Genomic DNA, 25,399 nt, shown 5'->3' on the forward strand with positions numbered 1-25,399 from the left:
GAATACTTATAGATTTGAGATCCGCAGTGAAAGGATCGATATGGTTGACTAGAGGGGGGTGAATAGGCAACTAACAATTTTTAGCTTTTCTTTCACAAGTTAAACTTTGCATCAAAATATATTGTCTAGAAATGCAACTAGGTGAGAAACCTATGTGATGCAACGAGGATAGGTACACAAGCAAGCAAGAGATATAAAACAAGTAAGCTTGCTTAAATAAAGGCACGAGATAACCAAGAGTGGAGACGGTGGAGACGAGGATGTGTTGCCGAAGTTCCTTCCCTTTGAGAGGAATTACGTCTCCGTTGGAGCGGTGTGGAGGCACAATGCTCCCCAAGAAGCCACTAGGGCCACCGTATTCTCCTCACGCCCTCACACAATGCGAGATGCCGTGATTCCACTATTGGTGCCCTTGAAGGCGGCTACCGAACCTTTACAAACAAGGTTGGGGCTCTCTCCACAACTTAATTGGAGGCTCCCAACAAAACCCCGAAGCTTCACCACAATGGAATATGGCTCCGAGGTGACCTCAACCGTCTAGGGTGCTCAAACACCCAAGAGTAACAAAATCCACACAAGAAAGTATGGGGGAACCAAATATCCTTTGGTGGAAGTGTAGATCTAGGTCTCCTCCTTCAATCCCTAGCAAATCAACAAGTTTGAGTGGCTAGAGAGAGAGATCGGGCAAGAGAGCTTGAAGGGCATCAATGGTGGAGTGAGAGAGGTCAAAGGTAGGAGAGGTAGGTGGGAGAAGCTCCCTTATATAGTTACCCTCAATTTCCAACCGTTACTGCGAATTTAGCACTGCAGCGGTACAACCGGTCCTCGTCCCGGTACAACCGGGACTCACGGTGTATCTGCAGAACCCTACCAAGCGGTACAACTGGACTAGGGGGCGGTAGTACCGGCTAAGAAAAATAACCGGACTAACCGTCTGGCCACCGCACAATCACCGCATCAAAACAGGAGCTTGACCGGTACTTGGGCGGTGCCTGGCCGGAACAACCGTATGGCCTTGAGCTCTTGAGTGGCTAAGTCCTGAGCGGAAGAACCGTTCGAACCACCGGTGGTACCGGTCATCGTGGAACGACCGGACCAACCGGGCCACTACCACCCAAGAACCGCATCAAACCAGAAGCGAGAGCGGTACTTGAGCGGTGCATGGACGGAACCACCACCCCAGCTGTTGCAGAGCATGGTGGCGGTACCACCGCCCGGAGGCAGCGGTACAACCACTCGAGCACAGCTGGTGAGCGACAAGACCCAGCGGTATAACCGCTCCAGAGAGCGGTACAACCGCTGGGAAGAAACAGTGAGCAGAAAAGAAAAGAGGGGAAGAGGCAAGGAAAACTCTCTCTCACACACACACCTGAGGAAGGCAAAAAGAGGGTGAGAAAAGTGTACGTGAACTGATTCCCCCAGAGCTTCCTAATGAGGATTCCCTCTTGATAGTACAGGTACTCTACGACCAAAGAAAATAAAACCGTAGAGGACACGTCTTCGATCTTTTCCTTCGAGAGGTAATAGCAATCCGATGTAAGCCTAAGCATCGAGAACCTGAAACATAAAGCACACGTTTAGACCACCAAGGGTTGTCATCATCATCCAAAACATAAAGTAGGGAAATGCCCTTTCAATCTCCCCCTTTTTGGTGGATGATGATAACAACACGATTTGCAAGAGATAAGTCAATGAAATCTAGACGGAACTCCCCCTGAATGTGTGCCCCAACAAGTACTAGCTGTTAGAAAGCATGGGCACACTTTCAGAACTAGACTCCCCCTAGATTTTATAGACTCATCACTCTGAGCTCAAAAGGATAGACCATATAAAACTTAGAGGCAATAAAAGCGATAAAGACCTACGAACAGAAAGGTAAACGGAGTAGCAAGTCTCACACACAGCACGGAACGAACCAAGTCCACAAACAAACACAAAACACGAGAATAAGAGAAAACAACCCAAGCAAATCCCCGAGACCTATAGAACCCTCTCCCCCTTTGGCATCAAGACACCAAAAAGGAAAAGAGCGAAGTTAGCGACCCAAAGCTCAGGCGTCCTCCTCTGACTCCTCAGTCGCATCTGGATCTTCATCATCAGAGTCGTCATCGTCATCATGATCAGATTCTTCCATGGCATTGTCCGCTGCTGCAAATGAGGATGATGGCTGGGGAGGGTCTTCATCATCAGTCCAGGTGCTATGGGTAGAGATCCAACGCTCCTCTGGGGTGATGCTCTTCTCAGAGCCACTCTGAACCTGCATGTTGAGGTGCTTCATCATTGCAATTTGGCAACGCCGTGCAAGCTTCTCATTGACATGTGCCTCATACATCTTCTTCTGGATGTCAGCCTGGAGACAAAAGGTCTTCTTCACCTTGGCAGTAAGTTTGGCCACCCACGAAGGCTTGGCCCCTGGCTCCAGCTCAAAGTCCTCATCGTCAGAAGTAGCATAGACATCCTCAGGAGCATGTTCAGGGAAGCGAGGCTTGGCATGCTTCTTCTTCTTCTTAAGGAGCTTGACCTCATGAACAGTGAGGTTGTCTGGAGAAGTGAGGAGCTCTCCAGGACGACGAACAGCCCACACAGAGTTCAGAAAGCACATGACAAACGGAGCGTAGATTGGGACTTTACGGTAGATGACCATGTTGTACATCTCATGCCACAGCCAATTGGACACATCAAACGTTGCCCCTGTCCCCACCATGGTCTTCATAGCAACCATCAAATCAACCAGATAGCCATGAATCTCATCTTGATTGCCCACCTTGGGCAAGAGCACATTGCGGAACACTCGGTGCATGATGTCATAGACTTTCTCCAAATCCTTGGATTCTCCAATAATCCCACGGCCCCTAATGTACAGAGGGGCAAGCTTCTCCTTAGGCATGGACTCAGGAAAATCATGAGGGCGAATGCCACCCCTTCCTTGCAAACCGGTATCCTCGTACCCAATAGCATTGCAGAAAGCCCTCCGGGGAACATGAAACAATTCATCGCGACACATGAAGGTGAGAGTGTGTGCATCATCTTCTCCAAAATGAACCGTGGCATAGAACTGATGGATAAGTTGAACATCAAAGTCACAGTTGACTGACATGATCTTGACAAGATCAAACTCCTCGCAGAGAGCTAGTGCCTCACCAAAATACTCCATGTTGTTTCTCCAATGATCAAAATCAATTGTCCACTGCTTGGCATATCTGTTCTTGTTGTGCTCAAAGAGTTCATGAACAATCCGCACTTGCATCTCATTCCGGAACTGAACAGTGGTCCAACGGGGAGCAATGGGAACCTCATACGGATTCTTGGAGCGGAAGGCTCCCAATCCTTGGCTTTCCAACGATGCAACGGCATAACCACACGTTGCTTAGCAGCGGCAGACTTTTCACGGCGAGTGGGCTTGGTGGGAATCACAACTTCTTCTTCACCATCTGACACAACCGGGCACAAGGTCCTTCGTGCCCTCTTCTTGGTCTTACGAGGAGCAGAGCGAGAACTAGAGCCACCTGAACACACACACGAGAAGAACACACAAAAACCCAACAAGAATGAGAGGATTGCACCCACTAGCAGAAAAGGAACAAGTTGCAACAACAGAGAAGATAGAACAGTGCTTAGTGGTTGATATACTCCGGTTGTACCGGATCTTCCACCGGTAGTACCGCTCCAGCGGTTGTACCGCCCGTAGGGGTGGTAGTACCGCTCCAGCGGTTGTACCGCCCGTAGGGGCGGTAGAACCGCTGACAGTGGCACTACCAGGGGAAGATAGATCTAACCGAGGCATAGGAATCACACAAGCAATATTCCGAATTCTAAGTGCTGCAAACAAGACAGGAGGCTAACAAGGAACTCTTCTATGCCATAGATCGAACACTAAACACGGGAAGCAGGGTAAAGCCCTAGACAAGGAATAACCCTACAAAAAAACTAGAGGCAAAGAACACGAGGCATTACCACCATCCATGGGAAGAGATCGGAAGGCCTCCACGGAGAGAATCCACGAAGAGCCAAGGATCCGAAGTGTGAGACACACTCCGGGGCAGGGGTAGAGATGGCCGGCGGCTAGGGCAAGAAAAAGAGGAACGAGGACGAAGGGAAAAAGATAACCCTTCAGCCCCGTCGAGATATATATAGGCCCGTACGCACGCCCCGGTAGAACCGCTTAGGGGAGCGGTTGTACCGCTCGTCTGGTACAGACCGGTGGATGGAGGCGGTACTTCCGGTGCCTGGAAGGCAGCGGTAGTACCGCACGGCAACAACCGGTAGTACCGGACGTGGGTTACCGTGGGATTGTGCGGTGGAACCGCCCAAGTACCGAACGGAAACCCTTGGGACGGCACAACCCGGTACCAGCGGAAGAACCGCTCGTGGTACCGGTTGTACCGCCCGACCACCCAAGCCCAAACCAAGATCAAATGAGTGCAATCCGGAGGGAGGAAGAAGGGGTACAAAGACAGGAGAGAAACAACACCCTAGGAGAACCTAACACAAAGAGCAAAGGGAGAAAGAGAGAAAACAACACGAGAACAACAAGGCTAACTCCAACTCCCCGAAGAGAGGACGGTGGCCGAGGCCACCTATGTTTGAGTCAATTGGTATGGCACCGCGAAGAATTATCCTTGGGTCCATGACCAAAACTCGTCTTTGAAGCACAAGTACCATCAAATATGGCTAATGTGAAAGACACAATCAATTTATGCATAATGGGGGGAGGGAGAGTTCATTGAGAGAACAACACTCCCCCTATGTCCATGCCTACACCTAAACTAGACAACAAGTTGAGCGCGGTAGGGTGTGCAAGGGTTCAAGCCACATTGCTCGAATCAATGATATTTAGCTCATGCCTTAACTCGCGAAATCTTGCTTCATCTAAGGGCTTCGTGAAAATATCTGCAAGGTTGTCATGAGTGTTGACATAGTTGAGCTCGATCTCTCCTCATCTAATGTGATCCCGGATGAAGTGATACCGGATCTCAATATGCTTCGTCTTGAAATGTTGTACCGGATTGAGAGATATCTTGATGGCACTTTCATTGTCACACCAAAGAGGCACTTTGTCACAAGTGACACCGTAATCCTTTAAAGTTTGCCTCATCCATAGGAGTTGAGCACAACAACTACCGGCGGCAACATACTCCGCCTCAGTGGACGAGAGAGACACACAACTTTGCTTTTTGGAAGACCAACTTACCAAAGAGCAACCAAGGAATTGGCACCCTCCGGAAATGGACTTCCTATCCACTTTGTCTCCCGCCCAATCGGAATCCGAGTACCCTACAAGCTTGAAGTTTGATCCTCTAGGGTACCACAGGCCAAAGTTTGGGGTATGAGCCAAATATCGAAAGATTTGTTTGACCGCCACATAGTGACTTTCCTTAGGTGCGGCTTGAAACCGCGCACAAATTCCCGCACTCAACATGATGTCCGGTCTAGATGCACAAAGGTAAAGCAAGGATCCAATCATGGAACGATATACCTTTTGATCCACCACTTTACCATTGGGATCTAAGTCAAGTTGGCACTTGGTGGGCATTGGAGTGGAAGCCGGCTTGACGTCACTTAGATTGAATCTCTTGAGCATGTCTTGAGTGTATTTGGATTGATTGATGAAGGTTCCTTCTCTTCTTTGCTTCACTTCGAACCCTAGAAAGAACTTCAACTCTCCCATGGAGGACATCTCAAACTTTGAGGTCATGAGAGCGGCAAATTCCTCATTGAAAGCTTTGTTAGGAGAACCAAAGATAATATCATCAACATATAATTGGCACACAAACAACTCCCCTTTGACCTTCTTAGTAAAAAGAGTGGGGTCGATTAGCCCAACTTCAAAACCACGGTCTTGTAACAACTCGGTAAGGTGGTCATACCACGCACGTGGGGCTTGTTTAAGGCCATAGAGTGCCTTATCGAGTTGATACACATGATCAGGAAAGTAGGGATCCTCGAACCCCGGGGGTTGCTTGACGTAAACCAATTCATTAATGGGACCATTAAGAAAAGCACTCTTCACATCCATTTGTTGTAATTTAAAGTTATGATGAGAAGCATATGCAATCAACATGCGAATGGATTCAAGACGAGCAATGGGAGCAAAGGTTTCACCGTAGTCGATACCCTCGACTTGGGAGTAGCCTTGTGCTACCAAACGAGCCTTGTTACGAATGATAATCCCATGGGCATCTTGCTTGTTCTTGAATATCCACTTGGTTCCAATGACATTGTGGTTCCCCGTTGGCCTTGGCACCAATCTCCACACTTTGTTGCGCTCGAAGTTGTTGAGTTCTTCGTGCATGGCATTGAGCCAATCCGGATCTTCTAGCGCCTCATAGACCTTGTGTGGTTCCACACAAGAGACAAACGCGTGATGCTCACAATAATTTGCTAATTGTCTACGAGTGCTTACCCCCTTTCTTAAGCTTCCAAGCACATTCGTCATGAGATGATCCTTGGTGGAGAGCTTGGATGCAATCTTGGTGGCACGATGCTCTAATTCCTCCTCGGCGGTGAGTTGAGGAGCGGTTACTTGATCATCTTGAGCGCCATCATGGACTTGTTCTTGATCTTGAACTTGCTCGGGGGAGAGAACTTGAGCTTGGGCATCACTTGGTGTGTCAACACCGTCTTGAGTATGATCTTGCCCTTGGTCTTGTTCATGAGATTGAGGGCCTTCACTTTGTTCTTCGGGAGCGTGTGGGCCTTGGGTTGGTGATGGCTCCACTTGAGTGGAGCATTGTCCTTCTCCTTCGGCCACAAGGGGTTCCTCAATGGGTAGGATAAAACCAACACCCATTCTTCTTATGGCTTGAGGAGGAATTTCATCACCTACATCACAAGTGCCACTTTGCTCCACTTGGGAGCCGTTATTCTCATCAAACTCCACGTTACACGTCTCCTCAATAAGTCCCGTGGATTTATTGAGGACACGGTAAGCATGAGAGTTTGTAGCATAACCAACAAATATGCCCTCATGAGCTCTAGCCTCAAATTTAGACAACCGAACACCTTTCTTGAGAATGAAACACTTACACCCGAATACCTGGAAGTACTTGAGGTTGGGCTTGTTACCGGTGATTATCTCATATGGATTCTTGTTCAAGCCCTTGCAAAGGTAGAGCCGATTGGATGCATGACACGCGGTGTTGATGGCTTCGGCCCAAAAGTTGTACGGAGACTTGAACTCCGCCATCATGGTCCTTGCCGCATCCATCAACGTCCGATTCTTCCTCTCCGCAACACCGTTTTGTTGAGGGGTGTATGGTGCGGAATATTGATGCTTGATTCCCTCATCACTAAGAAACTCATCCAAGGTGTAGTTCTTAAACTCGGTGCCGTTGTCACTTCTTATTGTCAAGATCTTTGCATTGTGTTGACGTTGTGCTTCATTTGCAAAGTCAATGACGGTTTGTTGGGTCTCGCTCTTCCTCTTGAAGAAATACACCCACGTGTACCTTGAGTAGTCATCCACAATCACCAAGCAATACTTCCTACCTCCAAGACTATCGAAGGATGGAGGCCCAAAGAGATCCATGTGAAGGAGCTCCAAAGGCCTCTTTGAATAAATGGTAGTCATGGGAGGGTGAGCCTTCTCATGTAGCTTTCCTTCGATACAGGCACTGCAAGCACGATCTTTAGCAAAACTAACATTTGTTAGTCCATGGACATGGTCCCCCTTGAGGAGACTTTGCAAAGATCTCATATTGACATGGGCTAAACGGCGATGCCAAAGCCATCCCACATCAACTTTAGCCATTAGGCATGTCGCGGTCTTAGTGGGTCGCTCCGAAAAGTTAATCACATATAGACCGTTCTCGACATGCCCAACAAAGGCTACTTTAAGAGTCTTGCTCCACAAGAGGGCCACGGTATCGATATCAAAGAAAGTGGCAAAGCCCATGATTGCAAGTTGACGAACAGAAAGTAAATTGTATGCAAGGGACTCAACAAGCATGACCTTCTCGATCGTGAGATCATGAGAGATGACCACCTTGCCAAGTCACAATACCTTAGAAGATGAGGCGTCACCCCACTCGACATTGGTGGGCATAGATGGAACCTTGTGCACGTCCACCACCAAGTCCTTGCTTCCGGTCATATGATTTGTAACTCCGCTATCAAGCAACCATGATCCACCACCGGAAGCAAACACCTACAAGAGATCAATGCTTGGTTTTAGGTACCCATTTTGTAATGGGTCCTTTGATGTTAGTAACAAGGGTCTTAGGAACCCAAATAGACCATTCAATGTATTCATGAAGAGAACCAACAAATTTGGCATAAACATGCCCATCACTAGCACGACATAACACATAAGAAGGATTAAAATCGCCGGATTTGTTGGGAGGGGTGACATTGCCCTTCTTGACATTATTCTTCTTCTTCTCCTCGGGGGCACTCTCTCCCTCCCTCACAAAGGTTTGCATGAGAGGAGGAGGCCGTTTGGTCTTGTCATTCTTCTTCTTGTTCTTGGAGTCGGGGACGTACCCAACCCCTTCCTTGGCCACACCTCCCTTTTGGTTGGTCAAGAGATCGTTGAGGTTCTTCTTGCCTTGTATGCAAGTCGCAAGACCTCTCTCAAGTTGCTCCTTCAACTTAGCATTTTCTTCAACAAGATGTATATGCTCACAACACGGGTTAGTAGCATTTGCATTATCAATTAAAACCATATGAGGAAAAGTTGCTTTCTCCTTAGTTAGCTTCACTTGGAGTTGATCATGAGACTCCTTGAGACTAGCGTGAATACCCTTCAAGGCCTTGTGGGCCTTGTCAAGTATATCAAACTCCTCTTTGAGTCTAGCAAGATCAACCCCGAGTTTGGCCTTCTCGGAATTTAGCACACGAGAAACAACGAGGGCATGATCATAATCTTTCTCTAACTTAGCATGATCTACGTTGTGTGACTCCTCAAGATCCAAACGAAGACCACGCTCTTCCTCAAGAGCATTGGAAAGATCCTAAATCTCATCGGCATAGTCACGACTATGTCCTTCCATCTTAGAGATGGTGTCTTCGTGAGCCTCGATCACGTCATTGGCCTCACCAAGTTGTTCCAAGAGAGCAATAAAGTGCTTCTTGGATTTTCCCTTGAGTTTGCCCATAAAGGCCTCAAACTCGTTAGCCTCCACATTAGCTCCCTCAAAGTCATTAATGCTATCTGTTTGGGAAGGATGATTAATGATGGTAGTTTTGATGTTGGAGGTTACCTTGTTGGTGGCTTTAGCCATGAGGCACTTGGCGGTGATGCTCTCGTTGGGTGAGTCGAAGAGAGACACCCGTGACGTTGTTGCAATGGCAACGGAGGCCATGGCAACCGACTCATCATCTTCATCATCGTCATCGTCCTCATTGTACTCTTCTTGCACAACCAAGGCCTTGGGATGAGTCTTCTTGGTGAAGTTGTTCTTGTTGGGGAACGACTTGGCCTTGTCCTTTCGGATGAGTTTGCCACCATTGTCTTCCCTCTTCTCATACGGGCATTCCGCAAAGAAATGACTCACGTTGCCGCAATTGTAGCAAGTCCTTACACGTTGCTTGCCCCTTGTACCACTCAAGTTGTTTTTGCTAAAGTTTGGCCTTGAGTTTTTCTTGCTCCAAAATTGCCTTGAAGCAAGTGCCATGTGTTCATGATATGCATACTTCGTATCTTCGGGGTTGCTCTCCTCTTCTTCCTCTTCTTCGTCTTCCACTATGAGCTTGGCCTTCAATGCAAGGTTAGGCTTCTTTGCCCGTTGAGAATGGAGCACCGTATTGTCGGCGGTCTTGTCCAAAATGTTCATGGCCACAAACTCATCCAACACTTCGCTTGAGGTCAAAGTGTGGAAGTCTGGTCTTTGACGAATGACGGAGGACATGGCCTTGTGATAGGGCATCATTGCCTTGAGGAATTTGCGCTTGATCCAATTGTCATCCGTGTCCTTGCTCCCGTGATCTCGTAGTGAGACCGCGAGTTTGGTTACTCTCCGATAGAGCTCACGAGGTTCTTCATCTTCCTTCATTGCAAACTCATCGGCCTCATCTTGTACCACTTCATAGTTGGAGCGTTGAATGCTTGCGCTTCCCCGGTAGAGAGACACGACACAATGCCATGCATCTTTGGCCAAGGCGAAAGGACGAAGATGAGGTAGGTCTTCGGGTGGAATAGCATCTTGAATGATGAAGAGAGCATTCTCATTGAATTGATTATCCGCGGCTTCTCGAGGAGTGAAGTTGCTTGGATCATGTGGATAGAAACCTTCTTCAATGATTCTCCAAAGGTTAGTGTTCACATGATTTAAATGACGTTTAAAGCGGTAAACCCAAGAATCAAAATCCTCATTTTTCACAATCTTAGGGGGAGGACCGGCATGATTCAAATGAGTGGAAGGAACCGGTCCACCATAAACAAGTGGTGGTTCCACATGGGCAAAGATGCTGGTGCCATTCTTGCCACTAGAAGAAGGAGCCTTTTCACTACTAGCTTCCCCCTTGTCGGGGATAGCATCCGTCACCTTCTTGGCGGGATCACCCACTTTCAACGGTGCGGTGGATAGTTTAAGCCCCTCAAGAAATTTAGTAAACATGCTTTCGACTTCGGTCGTCATGGAGGTTTTCAATGTCTCCAAGGCCACATTGAACTCCTCACGAGAGACCGAAGTTCCCCCATCTCCCGTAGACGAGATCGGATTCACACCGGAGTGTTCCTCCACACCGTCTACAGTATCAACCATACTCTTTGGACGGTAAAGTCCTTAATAAAGAGACGAGGCTCTGATACCAATTGAAAGGATCGATATGGTTGACTAGAGGGGGGGTGAATAGGCAACTAACAATTTTTAGCTTTTCTTTAACAAGTTAAACTTTGCATCAAAATAGGTTGTCTAGAAATGCAACTAGGTGAGCAACCTATATGATGCAACGAGGATAGGTACACAAGCAAGCAAGAGATATAAAACAAGTAAGCTTTCTTAAATAAAGGCACGAGATAACCAAGAGTGGAGACGGTGGAGACGAGGATGTGTTGCCGAAGTTCCCTCCCTTTGAGAGGAAGTACATCTCCGTTGGAGCGGTGTGGAGGCACAATGCTCCCCAAGAAGCCACTAGGGCCACCGTATTCTCCTCACACCCTCACACAATGCGAGATGTCGTGATTCCACTATTGGTGCCCTTGAAGGCGGCTACCGAACCTTTACAAACAAGGTTGGGGCTCTCTCCACAACTTAATTGGAGGCTCCCAACAAAACCACGAAGCTTCACCACAATGGAATATGGCTCCGAGGTGACCTCAACCGTCTAGGGTGCTCAAACACCCAAGAGTAACAAAATCCACACAAGAAAGTATGGGGGAACCAAATATCCTTTGGTGGAAGTGTAGATATAGGTCTCCTCCTTCAATCCCTAGCAAATCAACAAGTTTGAGTGGCTAGAGAGAGAGATCAGGCAAGAGAGCTTGAAGGGCATCAATGGTGGAGTGAGAGAGGTCAAAGGTAGGAGAGGTAGGTGGGAGAAGCTCCCTTATATAGTCACCCTCAATTTCCAACCGTTACTGTGAATTTAGCACTGCAGCGGTACAACCGGTCCTCGTCCCGGTACAACCGGGACTCACGGTGTATCTGCAGAACCCTACCAAGCGGTACAACCGGACCAGGGGGCGGTAGTACCGGCTAAGAAAAATAACCGGACTAACCGCCTGGCCACCGCACAATCACCGCATCAAAACAGGAGCTTGACCGGTACTTGGGCGGTGCCTGGCCGGAACAACCGTATGGCCTTGAGCTCTTGGGTGGCTAAGTCCTGAGCGGAAGAACCGCTCGGACCACCGGTGGTACCGGTCATCGTGGAACGACAACCGGGCCACTACCGCCCAAGAACCGCATCAAACCAGAAGCGAGAGCGGTACTTGAGCGGTGCATGGACGGAACCACCGCCCCAGCTGTTGCAGAGCATGGTGGCGGTACCACCACCCGGAGGCAGCGGTACAACCGCTCGAGCACAGCTGGTGAGCGACAAGACCCAGCGGTACAACCGCTCCAGAGAGCGGTACAACCGCTGGGCAGAGACAGTGAGCAGAAAAGAAAAGAGGGGAAGAGGCAAGGAAAACTCTCTCACACACACACACCTGAGGAAGGCAAAGAGAGGGTGAGAAAAGTGTACGTGAACTGATTCCCTCAGAGCTTCCTAATGAGGATTCCCTCTTGATAGTACGGGTACTCTACGACCAAAGAAAATAAAACCATAGAGGACACGTCTTCGATCTTTTCCTTCAAGAGGTAATAGCAATCCGATGTAAGCCTAAGCATCAATAACCTGAAACATAAAGCACATGTTTAGACCACCAAGGGTTTTCATCATCATCCAAAACATAAAGTAGGGAAATGCCCTTTCACGCAGTTTCTTTGCTAGAGGTTTCACCCTTATTTTTAGGAACATACATAAGCTTGGAAATTTTAGTTGGAGGACTTGGGGTATTATTTACGGAAGAAAATTCGGTTCCCAAGTTGGTAATGATACCCTCAAGTTTATCGATTCTAATGGAATCATGATTTATTCTTTCATTAACTATGGGTCCTTCTCCTTAATATTTTTCAAAGTGACTCCTACTTTAGATCCATATTGAGTAATTTGGTTGTGGATCTTTTTTATCAAAAATTTCAATTAACTCTACGGTAGCAACTTTATTTTCAATAATCTCAACTTTTTGCATTACATGCTCCAAAGTTAACATAGTTCCATTAACCAAAAGAGGGGGTGAGCCAAACAAATCTATCATAGCATTATAGGAATCAAAAGTGTGGCTACCCAAAAAGTTCCCTCCGTTAATGGTATCAAGGACATATCTATGCCAAGGAATAGTACCTACATAAAAAATTGCGAAGAAGAATAGAAGTAGATTGCTTCCTGGTAGATCTATTTTGAGCATTGCAAATTCTATACCAAGCGTCTTTTAGGTTTTCCCCTTCCCTTTGCTTAAAATTAAGAACTTCATTTTCGGGAGACAACAGAGAAGATAGGGGACTAGCCATAACGACAAGCAAGCAATCCGACACACAAGCAAGCAAGAAACGAGCAACAGAGGCGAATAGAGAAAGAGAGGGAGGGTGGAGACAGAGAGAGGGCGAATAAAATGACAAGGGTGAAGTGGGGGAGAGGAAAACGAGAGGCAAATGGCAAATAATGTAATGCGGGAGATAAGGGTTTGTGATGGGTACTTGGTATGTTGACTTTTGCGTAGACTCCCCGACAACGGCGCCAGAAATCCTTCTTGCTACCTCTTGAGCACTGCGTTGGTTTTCCCTTGAAGAGGAAAGGGTGATGCAGTAGAGCAGCGTAAGTATTTCCCTCAGTTTTTGAGAACCAAGGTATCAATCCAGTAGGAGGCCACGCACGAGTCCGTCGCACCTACACAAACAAATAAACTCCTCCCAACCAACGCGATAAAGGGGTTGTCAATCCCTTCACGGTCACTTACGAGAGTGAGATCTAATAGATATGATAAGATGATATTTTTGGTATTTTTATGATAAAGAGAAATAAAGATGCAAGTAAAATAAATAGCAAAGGAAATAACTAAGTATTGGAAGACTAATATGATGGAAAATAGACCCGGGGGCCATAGGTTTCACTAGAGGATTCTCTCGAGAGCATAAGTATTACGGTGGGTGAACAAATTACTGTTGAGCAATTGACAGAATTGAGCATAGTTATGAGAATATCTAGGTATGATCATGTATATAGGCATCACGTCCGAGACAAGTAGACCGACTCCTGCCTGCATCTACTACTATTACTCCACACATCGACCGCTATCCAGCATGCATCTAGAGTATTAAGTTCAAGAGAACAGAGTAACGCTTTAAGCAAGATGACATGATGTAGAGGGATAAACTCATGCAATATGATATAAACCCCATCTTATTATCCTCGATGGCAACAATATAATACCTGCCTTGCTGCCCCTACTATCACTGGGAAAGGACACCGCAAGATTGAACCCAAAGCTAAGCACTTCTCCCATTGCAAGAAAGATCAATCTAGTAGGCCAAACCAAACTGATAATTCAAAGAGACTTGCAAAGATAAGCAATCATACATAAAAGAATTCAGAGAAGATTCAAATATTTTTCATAGATAAACTTGATCATAAACCCACAATTCATCGGTCTTAACAAACACACCGCAAAAGGAGATTACATCGAATAGATCTCCACAAGAGAGGGGGAGAACTTTGTATTGAGATCCAAAAAGAGAGAAGAAGCCATCTAGCTAATAACTATGGACCCGTAGGTCTGAAGTAAACTACTCACACTTCATCGGAGAGGCTATGGTGTTGATGTAGAAGCCCTCCGTGATTCATACCCCCTCCGGCGGAGCTCCGGAAAAGGCCCCAAGATGGGATCTCGTGGATACAGAAAGTTACGGCAGTGGAATTAGGGTTTTGGCTCCGTATCTAGTAGTTTGGGGGTACGTAGGTATATATAGGAGGAAGGAGTACGTCGGTGGAGCAATGTGGGCCCCACGAGGGTGGAGGGCGCGCCTGGAGGGGTAGGCGCGCCCCCCTACCTCGTGCCTTCCTCGTTGGTTGCTTGACGTAGGGTCCTAATCCTCTAGATCATGTTCATTCCAAAAATCACGTTCCCGAAGGTTTCATTCTGTTTGGTCTCCGTTTGATATTCTTTTTCTGCGAAACCCTAAAATAGGCAAAAAAACAGCAATTCTGGGCTGGGCCTCCGGTTAATAGGTTAGTCCCAAAAATAATATAAAAGTGTATAATAAAGCCCAATAGTGTCCAAAACAAGATATAATATAGCATGGAACAATCAAAAATTATACATACGTTGGAGACATATCAATAATAAGTAGATTCTAGTGGCCAAAGAACTAGTCCGCTCCAGTCCAGCAAAAATATGTCAACTCCATTCTAAGAAGCGTGTGCGTATCCTTGCATCATGAAATTCTATAGCATTCTGATCATATTTTCTACATGTTTCTTACCCATCTTTCTTTTAGAAAATAAGCTTAAAGGATAGAAGACTTTCTGTACTAGGATCATATTCGAGGAAAGTATCTTGCGGGAATTCTCTGTGCTCCAATGCTGATGCAAGTACCTGCTGTATATCACTATATTTTTACATCATCGTGTATTTTGTTAATCGGTGTGAATCCAACCTTTATCTGATCTAAATTCAGTTGTAGCAAAATGTTAAAGGTGACAATGTTGATTTTTGTAAGGAAAACTGCCTGGTATTTTTGCATACTGAGCTGCATGAGTGTACTATCTCATATCATGCACATTACTAAAGTAGTGTTGCTCTGGTTGCCCATTCATTCATTATGTCAATGTTGCTTTTGTATTACCTTACCTGACTGATGATAGATGTGCCATATTGTGTTAATTTGGTGTAGGCTGGTGTGGTCTGGTTGCCCAAACGTTCATTGTGTCAATGTTGCTTTCCTATTATCTGACCTGGCCAATGATGACAATGCTAGTGTGTTAATTTGATGCAGGATGCCAAAAATAAGAAGACAAACTCTGAAAACAGCAAGGCAACCCCATTGTTTCTTTCCAATAAATCTAGGCCAGGTAATATGGAAATAACTCATGATTAATCTGTTTGGTTCCCCTCCTAATTTATGTTATGATGTAGTGGTCGAGACACTCTCCACTATCAATAATACAAGCCTGCCAAAATCGCCATATGGATCTGTTCAGTTTCCTCTGTCTCGAATGCAACGGAAAAAATGTATGTTTGTGAACCAATTAATGGCTGAAGCAATGATGAAAATGGTGGAGGAATCAGAGCTGCACATTCGTGCGCAACAACAACCGATCAATGTTTTCAGAGACAGTGTAGCAAAGCAGCAAGAACTTGCCCACATGCTTATGGGCGTCATCCGCGCTGAGATTGCAGATTGTGACATTGTAGATCGTTAGGTTCTGTTCATTTATTTGCACTGGCATCAATCTTTGATTGCCCAGTGGACGTGATGAAGCACAGACTAGCGACTTGCTAAATTGTACGAGTCACGGCCCGATCTTTCACGGTATTTGCGAGACAGCAATGAACGGCAGCAGCAACCGTCACAGAATAAGACAAACAGACGACGAAGAAGAAAAGTCTTTGGATCAAAACGATATAGCAAGAAGCCAAAGGAGTAAACTTGTACCGAATATTGATACGAGATCAACACAGGAACAGCAACAACGAAACTCTAGGAATCGCAAGAACGTATCTTTGGTGCCCCTCGCCGTGAGGCGTATTCTGGTATTTTTCTATTCAACTCAAAACTAATCAGCCTTACAAGACTCACGACTCCTCCTTTATATAAGCTGGCCTAAAATATCTAACCGACTCGATGACCTAAACTAACATGCGATATCCTCTCGTTTTACATCTCGGGGAGAAAAATTAAACTAGCTAACCAGAACTTGTACGGGACTCAACTCTAAGTAGTACTCTTTAATTAGAAAACTAATTAATCCATCCGGCCACGCTGATCACCTATTGCTAATTTAGACTTAAGTAATGATTTGTTTGCCTGCATGCTTGGCACTACTCCAGCAGACATGAAAAGTAGTACTCATATTAATTCATGTTGGAGGGGTCCTGAAGTTTGGCTTTACTATATCCTTCTCTGGCTTGTTGGATGGCATCGGGTTTTCTTTCTTTTTAAGTTGATTTATTCATTATTGATACTTGGTAATTTTTTTCAATATTAAATCATATATAGAAGTGTGCACACTATGTGCCGGCAAAGCATCCGCCACCAGTAGATCCTTCGAGATTCGAACCTACATTTCCGAGCTCAAGTATTCTTACATATTTTTCTGTATCCAATATATTTTTAGACCATTTTATTAATTTTGGTGGGTCTCATGATTTAATCAGATGTTCAATTTTCAAAATTTGAACTTTTTCAAATCTCATTCATTATTTATTGTTCATTTCCAGATACATTGCTAATTCAAATGTCAAATGCATTCCACTAACATTTCACCATTACTCGATGGGATTTCATAGGCAAGTTAGACAAAGTTCACGTATCCATTCTAGAACCATTTAAGGTACATTTCAAAGAAAGTAAAAAATTCAAACAAATTCCACAATGGTTTTCATACATTTTCTAATGCGATGGTATAATTGTTCCAGATACAATTCACAAATCATAACATATCATTCACACTAACTGTATTTCAATATCTCAGTGGCAATTCATATCTATTTTGAAAACATTTTAGAGAAAGTTTTAGATAAATTCTACAACAATTTCCTAAAATTTACATCTTCATTTTCTATAATACAATTCACATTTTTTAGATACAGTTCACAAACCAATTATTCCACTCATAGTTGATAATTACAGATACATTCCATAGGCATTTCACAAAATATTCAATGCCATCTCACAAAACTACACTGCAACAGAAAATCATTGACATTTCACGAGTACATTGCAACATGTTTTCATCTTATTTCAGTTTTGGTTTAGACATAATTAATTATAAATAACTTATAGGCATATTGAGGTGCGATTTCATAAATTTGACATTGAATGAAATGAGGCTCACAAACTATAATTAAACTGAAATGCTTTTTTTGTAAACTAAACCATGTTTCAAAGTGATTTCACTGTATTATCCTACAGGGACAGTACAGGAAGGAAAGTTCAAAGCGCTTAACCAACTTAACTTTATTTCACTACATGGACAGTTTCAAAGCAAAATACTACTACTACTACTCACAACCCCAGAATATATTCTGGCACAATCTAGTGATCTATGTATGAAAGGATGTTCCTTGGCCGCCAGCTTCACCGGTGACCACCCTTTGGGGCCGCAGCCGCCATTGATGATGCACATGGATGCACCCTCCCTGTGCCGGCGGTCCATGTGTTGCAAGCTGCCTTCTTCTCTTCACCAGTAAAACTCTGCTTCTTCTTCTCATCTTCTCCGGTCATTGACTTGCCCATCGTCGTCGCTGCCGAAGCCTCCTCGCTGATCCTCCTCCTCAGTCTCTCCTGCTTCACGTGTACCTGTGCGTAGCTGAACCCCATGGAAGCCATGTTGAGCAGAGAAGTTAGCTAGTAGAAGGATGAAGGCTTGAGTTAATGTGATAGTTGGGAGGTTGTGTGTGCATACGTGCGTCTATTTATAGGCGCCAGTTAAGACTTAAGACAACAAGGGTGCTGACTTCTTAATACTTCCACTCTAATGGAGTACACGTAGCAAGGAGATGACTAAGACTCCAGCACCATCAGGTCAATGTGCTTGCGTGGCAGTGCAATCCGCAGCATGCTTCACTTCTGCATTATCTGTGCTTAAACTTTTAATCAAATGTATTATATCTCTCCATCTCCCCGAGATGATATTGGATCCATAGATTTTAAAACCTTCAGATTTGGTAGGTGGTACTCACACTTTGAGAGTAAGATAGAGAAATGCTGATCGCTACTGTAACGAACTATTGTATTTAAATCTTCAGATTTGATAGGTGGTACTTGCACTTTGAAAGTTCACCGCCGGAGAGATCACGACCATAGCAGTCCACTACTGCAGTCGATCGTGGTGCAGACATTGTAGGAGTATTACTCCTATTTTATCATCAGTCAACTAGAAGATATTATATCTACTCACCGCTGACCAAATTAGCGCGCAAAAAAAGGTAGTAGCACTATTTTTACTTCAAAAATAAGACTTTCCTTTTGAGGCAAGATAAAGTTACTTTAATTAGAAAAAAGATTCTTAGCTGCTAAGCCAACCAGTCATTGATCATACCACGTGATACATGTGGTAAGCAATCCAAACAACTCTAAAAAACCAGTCATTGATCATTATCATAAGCAATTGGGTCATGATGCTGCCGTAATTCCTTCCATGTTGCAACGAATCATTCTAACTCCGCTCCTGCCTCTTTGTCAGGTCACATGTTATTCGACAGGTGGATATGGTCCAAGGACATAGATTTTGTGGTAGGATTGTGGAGATGTTGTTACTAGGCAAGTCGTATATGGATGGCCTCGGGTTTTTCTTTCTTTTTAAGTCGATTTGTTCAGTATTGATAATTGGTAAAAAAAATATTAAATCATACATAGAAGTGTGCACACTATGTGCCGGCAAAGCATCCGCCACCAATAGATGCTTCGAGATTCGAACCTACATTTTTGAGCAATTATTCTTACATATTTGTCTGTATCCAATATATTTTTAGACATTTTTATTAATTTTGGTGGGTCTCATGATTTAATCAGATGTTCAATTTTCAAAAGTTGAACTTTTTCAAATCTCATTCATTATTATTGTTCATTTCCAGATACATTGCTAATTCAAATGTCAAATGCATTTCACTAACATTTCACCATTACTCTATGGGATTTCATAGCCAAGTTAGACAAAGTCCACGTATCCATTCTAGAACCATTTAAGGTACATTTCAAAGAAAGTAAAAAATTCAAACAAATTCCACAACGGTTTTCATGCATTTTCTAATGCGATGGTATAATTGTTTCAGATAAAATTCACAAATCATAACATATCATTCACACTAACTGTATTTCAATATCTCAATGGCAATTCATATCTATTTTGAAAACATTTTACAACAAGTTAATAATTTAGATATATTCTACAAAAAAAATCGTAAAATTTTGATTGCATTTTCAATAATACAATTAATGATTTTTTTTAGATACAGTTCACAAACCAATTATTCCATCCACAGTTGATAATTACAGATACATTCCATGGGCATTTCACAAAATATTCAATGACATCTCACAAAACTACACTGCAACAAAAAAATCACTGACATTTCACGAGTACATTGCAACATGTTTTCATCTTATTTCAGTTTTGGTTTAGACATAATTATAAATAACTTATAGACATATTGAGGTGCAATTTTAGAAATTGACGTTGAATGAAATGAGGCTCCCAAACTATAATTAAATCGAAATGCTTTTTTTTTGTAAACTAAACCATGTTTCAAAGTGATTTCACTGTATTATCTGTGTTCGGCAAATAAGCCGTGGCCACATGTCAGTCACGTTAGGCGCATGCGAGGGCGCGTCGGGTCCGCACCGTAGGTGTGCGTGTGTGCGTGCGTGTGGTGCACGGGCGTGTCCGTGCACGGGTACACTGTGTGCATGTGTGTAGTTATAGGTTGTTGGCGAGCCGCATGGCGCAATCGGGCCCGTTCTGTTGGTGATCACCACGAGACGCGCGCGTCCGAGCGCGTTGCGGGCACGGCCAGAACGTGCGGAGCGTGGGCACGATCGCGGGCGAGTGGAGGCGTGAGTGCGTGCCCGGTGTGCCGGCTCAGGGTTATAAAGACGTGCGGTGACCGTTGTAACAGCCGAGGTGATCGAGTTCATGCTCGAGGAAGAAAAAATTCGTCTGTGCGGCAGGCGTTCGTGCGCCGAAAAACCTCCCGTGTTCACTGTCTCCTCCTTCTTCCTCCTTCTTCTTCGTTGGTTCGTGCCACAGCAGAGAGAGAGCTCAGAGAGAGAGAGAGAGAGAGGTAGAGCTCGGGCATGCAAGGGTTTAGGGTTTGGCAACAACAATTGGCATCAGAGCTCAGTTTCAGAGGTGATCGCCGGCGGCCATGGTGCTCGTGCCGCACGGTGGTGGTGGCGGCTCATTTTCGCTGTCGGTCCCGGTCCCGCCACTGACGACATCGAACTACATCTCCTGGGCAATCAAGGTGGAGGCGCCGCTTGATGCCCAGGGGTTGTGGGTGGTGATTGCTCCGGCGGAAGGCGCGGCGATCGACGCTGGCAAGAGCAAGACGGCGAGGGTGATGCTTCTCGGGGCGCTCTCGGAGGAGGTGCTGCTGCCGGTGTCAACGAAGCCCACCGCGAAGGAGGTATGGGACTCCCTCAAGGTGCGCTTCGTCGGCGCCGATCGGGTGCGGGCGGGCCGGCTCGCGTCGCTCTGCGGCGAGTTCGAGCAGTTGCGGATGGCGGACGGCGACGACCTGGACAGCTATGCCGGGAAGCTCAGGGCCATGACGACACACTATGCAGGGCTGGGCGCGGAACTCGACGACGCGGCGCTGGTGAAGAAGATGTTGGACACGGTGCCGGATCGTCTGTACCCCGACATCGCGGAATTGAACAATTCTGCGACGTGGAGACCATGGCGTTTGAGGAGGCTTTGGGGAGGCTCAAGGCATTTGAAGAGTGGACCCGGCGTCGCAGGCAAGACGACGGCGAGTGCGAGGGAGATCAGCTGCTCCTGACCATGGCGCAGTGACGAGCGCGGGAGCGGCAGCAGGGCGGCGCTCGGGACGACGACGACGAGCGGAGTGTGGCGTCTGGCAACGGCGGCAACAGGCGAGGCCGGTGCTACAGCTGCGGCGAGTGCGGCCACTTCAAACGGGAATGCCCAAAGCTGCGGAAGGAGCCGGCGGCGGAGCGTGCACTTCTGGCAGACGCGGGGGTCGAGGACGACGGCCTCCTCTAAGCCGCGGCTTAGGAGGTGAGGTGTTGGGCAAATAAGCCACGACCACAGGTCAGTCGCATCGGGCGCGTGTGTGGGCGCGTGCTGGGTGTGACGAGCGTGTCGGGTCCGCGCCGTAGGTGTGTGTGTGCGCGCGCGCGCACGCGCGTGTGGTGCATGGGCGTGTCCGTGCACGAGTACACCGTGTGCGTGTGTGTAGCTGTAGGTTGTTGGCGAGCCGCACGGCGTGATCGGGCCCGTTCTGTTGGTGCTCACAGCGAGACGCGCGCGTCCGAGCGCGTTGCGGGCGCGGCCAGAGCGTGCGGAGCATGGGCACGATCACGGGCGAGTGGAGGCGTGGGTGCGTGCCCAATGTGCCTGCTCGGGGCTATAAAGTCGGTGACCGTTGTAACAGCCGAGGTGATCGAGTTCATGCTCGAGGAAGAAAAAGCAGTCTGTGCGGCTGGCATTCGTGCGCCGGAAAACCTTCCGTGTCCACTATATCCTCCTTCTTCTTCGTTGGTTCGTGCCACAACAGAGAGAGAGCTCAGAGAGAGAGGGGTAGAGCTCGGGCAGGCTAGGGTTTAGGGTTTGGCAACAACACAGTACAGGAAGGAAAGTTCAAAGCGCTTAACCAACTCAACTTTATTTCACTAAATGGACAGTTTCAAAGCAAAATACTACTACTACTACTCACAACCCCAGAATATATTCTGGCACAATCTAGTGATCTATGTATGCCAGGATGTTCCCTGGCCGCCAGCTTCACCAGTGGCCACCCTTTGGGGCCGCAGCCGCTGTTGAAGATGCACATGGATGCACCCTCCCGGCGCCGGCGGTCCATGTGTTGCAATCTGCCTTCTTCTCTTCACCAGTAAAACTCTGCTTCTTCTTCTCATTTTCTCCGGTCATTGACTTGCCCATCGTCGTCGCTGCCGAAGCCTCCTCGCTGATCCTCCTCCTCAGTCTCTCCTGCTTCACGTGTACCTGTGCGTAGCTAAACCCCATGGAAGCCATGTTGAGCAGAGAAGTTAATTAGCTAGTAGAAGGATGAAGGCTTGAGTTAATGTGATGGTTGGAAGGTTGTGTGTGCATACGTGCGTCTATTTATTGGCGCCAGTTAAGACTTAAGACAATTAGGTGGTGTTTGGTTTTCTAGTCCCAGGACTTTTTCTAGTCCCAACTAAAAAGTCCGTAGTACCTAAAAAGTCTCTCTATGTTTGTTTTCAGAGACTAAAAAGTTCCTAGTCCCTTACTAAAGGTTATTAAATGACCATGTTACCCCTAGTATATAGAAAAATAACAATCAAACAACACCATGAGGTGGCGGGCCAATGGGTACATGAAGGGGCATTGTTGGAAAAGTCCCAAAAAGTCTCAAAAAGACTCTCCTTGAGAGTCTTCTTCATTTAGTCTCAAATGCCTAGTTTAGTCCATAAAAAGTCCCTCCCGTTTGGTAAAAAAGTCTCTAAGAGGAACTTTTTCTAGTCCCTACAAAAAAAAGTCCCTGGAAACAAACACCCCCTTAGGCTGCTGACTTCTTAGGCTAGCTATAGTGGGGTAACTTAGGTAGTAACGTAACACATCCCAAGATAATTTTGATTATGTGGCAAGTATTTAATAATGAAAGAGGTGCTTGTGTTAACATAATATATTACTGTAACATAGCGCTTTCCGAGGCAAAATGAGTCTATGACCTAATAAACGAAGCAAGTAAATATTATGTTATTTTGCATTATGAAGATAGTAAGTTAGACTAGTGTCATATGCATGACACTAGTATAAGTTACTTCCCACTATGAGCAGCCTTCATACTTCCACTCTAATGGAGTACACGTAGCAAGGAGATGACTAGGACTCCAGCACCATCAGGTCAATGTGCTTGCGTGGCAGTGCAATCCGCAGCATGCTTCACTTCTGCATTGTCTGTCCCTAAAACTCTAATCAAATGGATATCTTTATGTTTACCTGAGATGATATTGGATCCATAAATTTTAAAATCTTCATATTTTAGTAGGTACTCGCACTTTGAAAGTAGGCTAGACAATTCTAAACCACAACTGTATTTAAAACTTCATACTTGGTATAGGTTTTTGCACTTTGAAAGTTCACCCCTGGAGTATTTTATCATCAGTCAACTGAAAGATTATATCATAGTCACGGCTGACCAAATTAGCGCACAAAAACAGGTACTAGCGCTACTTACTTTAAATTAAGTCTTTCCTTTTGAGGTAAGATAAGTTATTTTAGTTAGGAGTGCACTGCCTTCGTGTGAACTCACTGGCTTTCCTTTGTCTATTTTCATGACCAGGGATCATGCTACGCATATGACACCTTCAGAACAATTGGGTTCTCCTGTCAGAAACATAACAACAGACAGTTCTTTGCCAGATGCTGGGGATGATTTTCTGTCCAAGGAAGGACTGGATCTGTGGGACAAACACTTCAAAAACCTGCTGAAGGAGCTGACAAAGTGATTCAACTCCTGATAGCTTTAGTTGGGCTAAATCACTTTTGTCCTCTCAACTCTGAAACTACATCATTGAGGGATCTATTGACAAAAAGTTCATTCCTTTTGCACTGCCTGACTCCTGTATCTCTGGTCATACTCCTACTTGTCAGCTACTTAATGTGGAGCAGGAGGTCTCCTCAGCTCAGCCGGCTACGCCAAAGCACACTAATGTTGAAAAGGATCATGGAGCTCGCTCAGCTAGCACGTCTGCTGTGTATGCTCGAAAGAAGAGGAAAGACAAGGCTCCTATCTGTGAAACTGAGGTACGCAGAAGTTAAAGATTAAAAGAGGCTAATAAAGGTTTTAAGGGCAGAGTTTGCAAAGATAAAAATTGACTACCTTGCAGCACTGATCCACCTGCCTTGACGTCAAGAGTTATAAAAAATCTCTCTGTTTCCTTTTGCAAGGCTAATGCTAAGGACTGCACTGATGAGATGCTCCAGCGGCCTAAGAAGAAGAAAGAAGCCAAGGGAGCGCAGAAGAAGCCTGCAATCTTTCGGCCTTAAATCTTTAGTTGCACTCTTGCTACTTTTGTAATGAAGTTGGACCAGAATCTTAGCTCTATTGGCACTAAGATGTGTAGTTTAATTGGGAACCTTGCTGTGTGGTCCTCCTTTTGTGAGAGTACTGTAAGAACTTGATACGTGTCTGTCGTATCTACTTTTCCAAACACTTTTACCCTTATTTTGGACTCTAACTTGCATGATTTGAATGGAACTAACCCAGACTGACGCTGTTTTCAGCAGAAATGCTATGGTGTTATTTTTGTGCAGAAATAAAAGTTCTCAAAATGACATGAAAATCAACGGAGAATTATTTTGGAATATATAAAAAAGACTGAAAGAAATATCCACGTCAGGGGGGGCCTCCACCTGTCCCACGAGGGTGGGGGCGCGCCCTACCCCCCTGGGCACGCCCCCCCTGCCTCATGGGCCCCCTGACGCTCCACCGACCTCAACCCTGACTCCATATATTCACTTTCGGGGAGAAAAAAATCAGGGAGAAAGATTCATCGCGTTTTACGATACGGAGCCGCCGCCAAGCCCTAAAGTCTCTCAGGAGGGCTGATCTGGAGTGAGTTCGGGGCTCCGGAGAGGGGAATCTGTCATCGTCGTCATCATCAACCATCCTCCATCACCAATTTCATGATGCTCACCGCCATGCATGAGTAATTCCATCGTAGGCTTGCTGGACGGTGATGGGTTGGATGAGATTTATCATGTAATCGAGTTAGTTTTGTTAGGATTTGATCTCTAGTATCCATTATGTTTGGAGATTGATGTTGCTATGACTTTGCTATGCTTAATGCTTGTCACTAGGGCCCGAGTGCCATGATTTCAGATCTGAACCTATTATGTTTTCATGAATATATGTGAGTTCTTGATTCTATCTTGCAAGTCTATAGTCACCTACTAGTGTTATGATCCGGCAACCCCGAAGTGACAATAATCGGGACCACTCCCGGTGAAGACCATAGTTTGA

At 45.8% G+C, this 25,399-nt stretch overlaps 1 long non-coding RNA gene across 1 annotated transcript; it reads left to right on the forward strand.

Annotated features, from left to right (window-relative positions):
* The first annotated feature begins 24,042 nt into the window (after window positions 1-24,042).
* LOC125506775 (uncharacterized) lies at window positions 24,043-24,615 on the forward strand. The gene is made up of 2 exons (XR_015603221.1): window positions 24,043-24,180; window positions 24,325-24,615. It is a non-coding gene; the product is annotated as an uncharacterized LOC125506775 (long non-coding RNA).
* The last annotated feature ends 784 nt before the right edge of the window (window positions 24,616-25,399 follow it).

This window comes from Triticum urartu, chromosome 5A (genome assembly GCF_056163025.1).
Source record: "Triticum urartu cultivar PI428250 chromosome 5A, HENAU_Tu73, whole genome shotgun sequence".
NCBI lineage: Eukaryota > Viridiplantae > Streptophyta > Magnoliopsida > Poales > Poaceae > Triticum > Triticum urartu.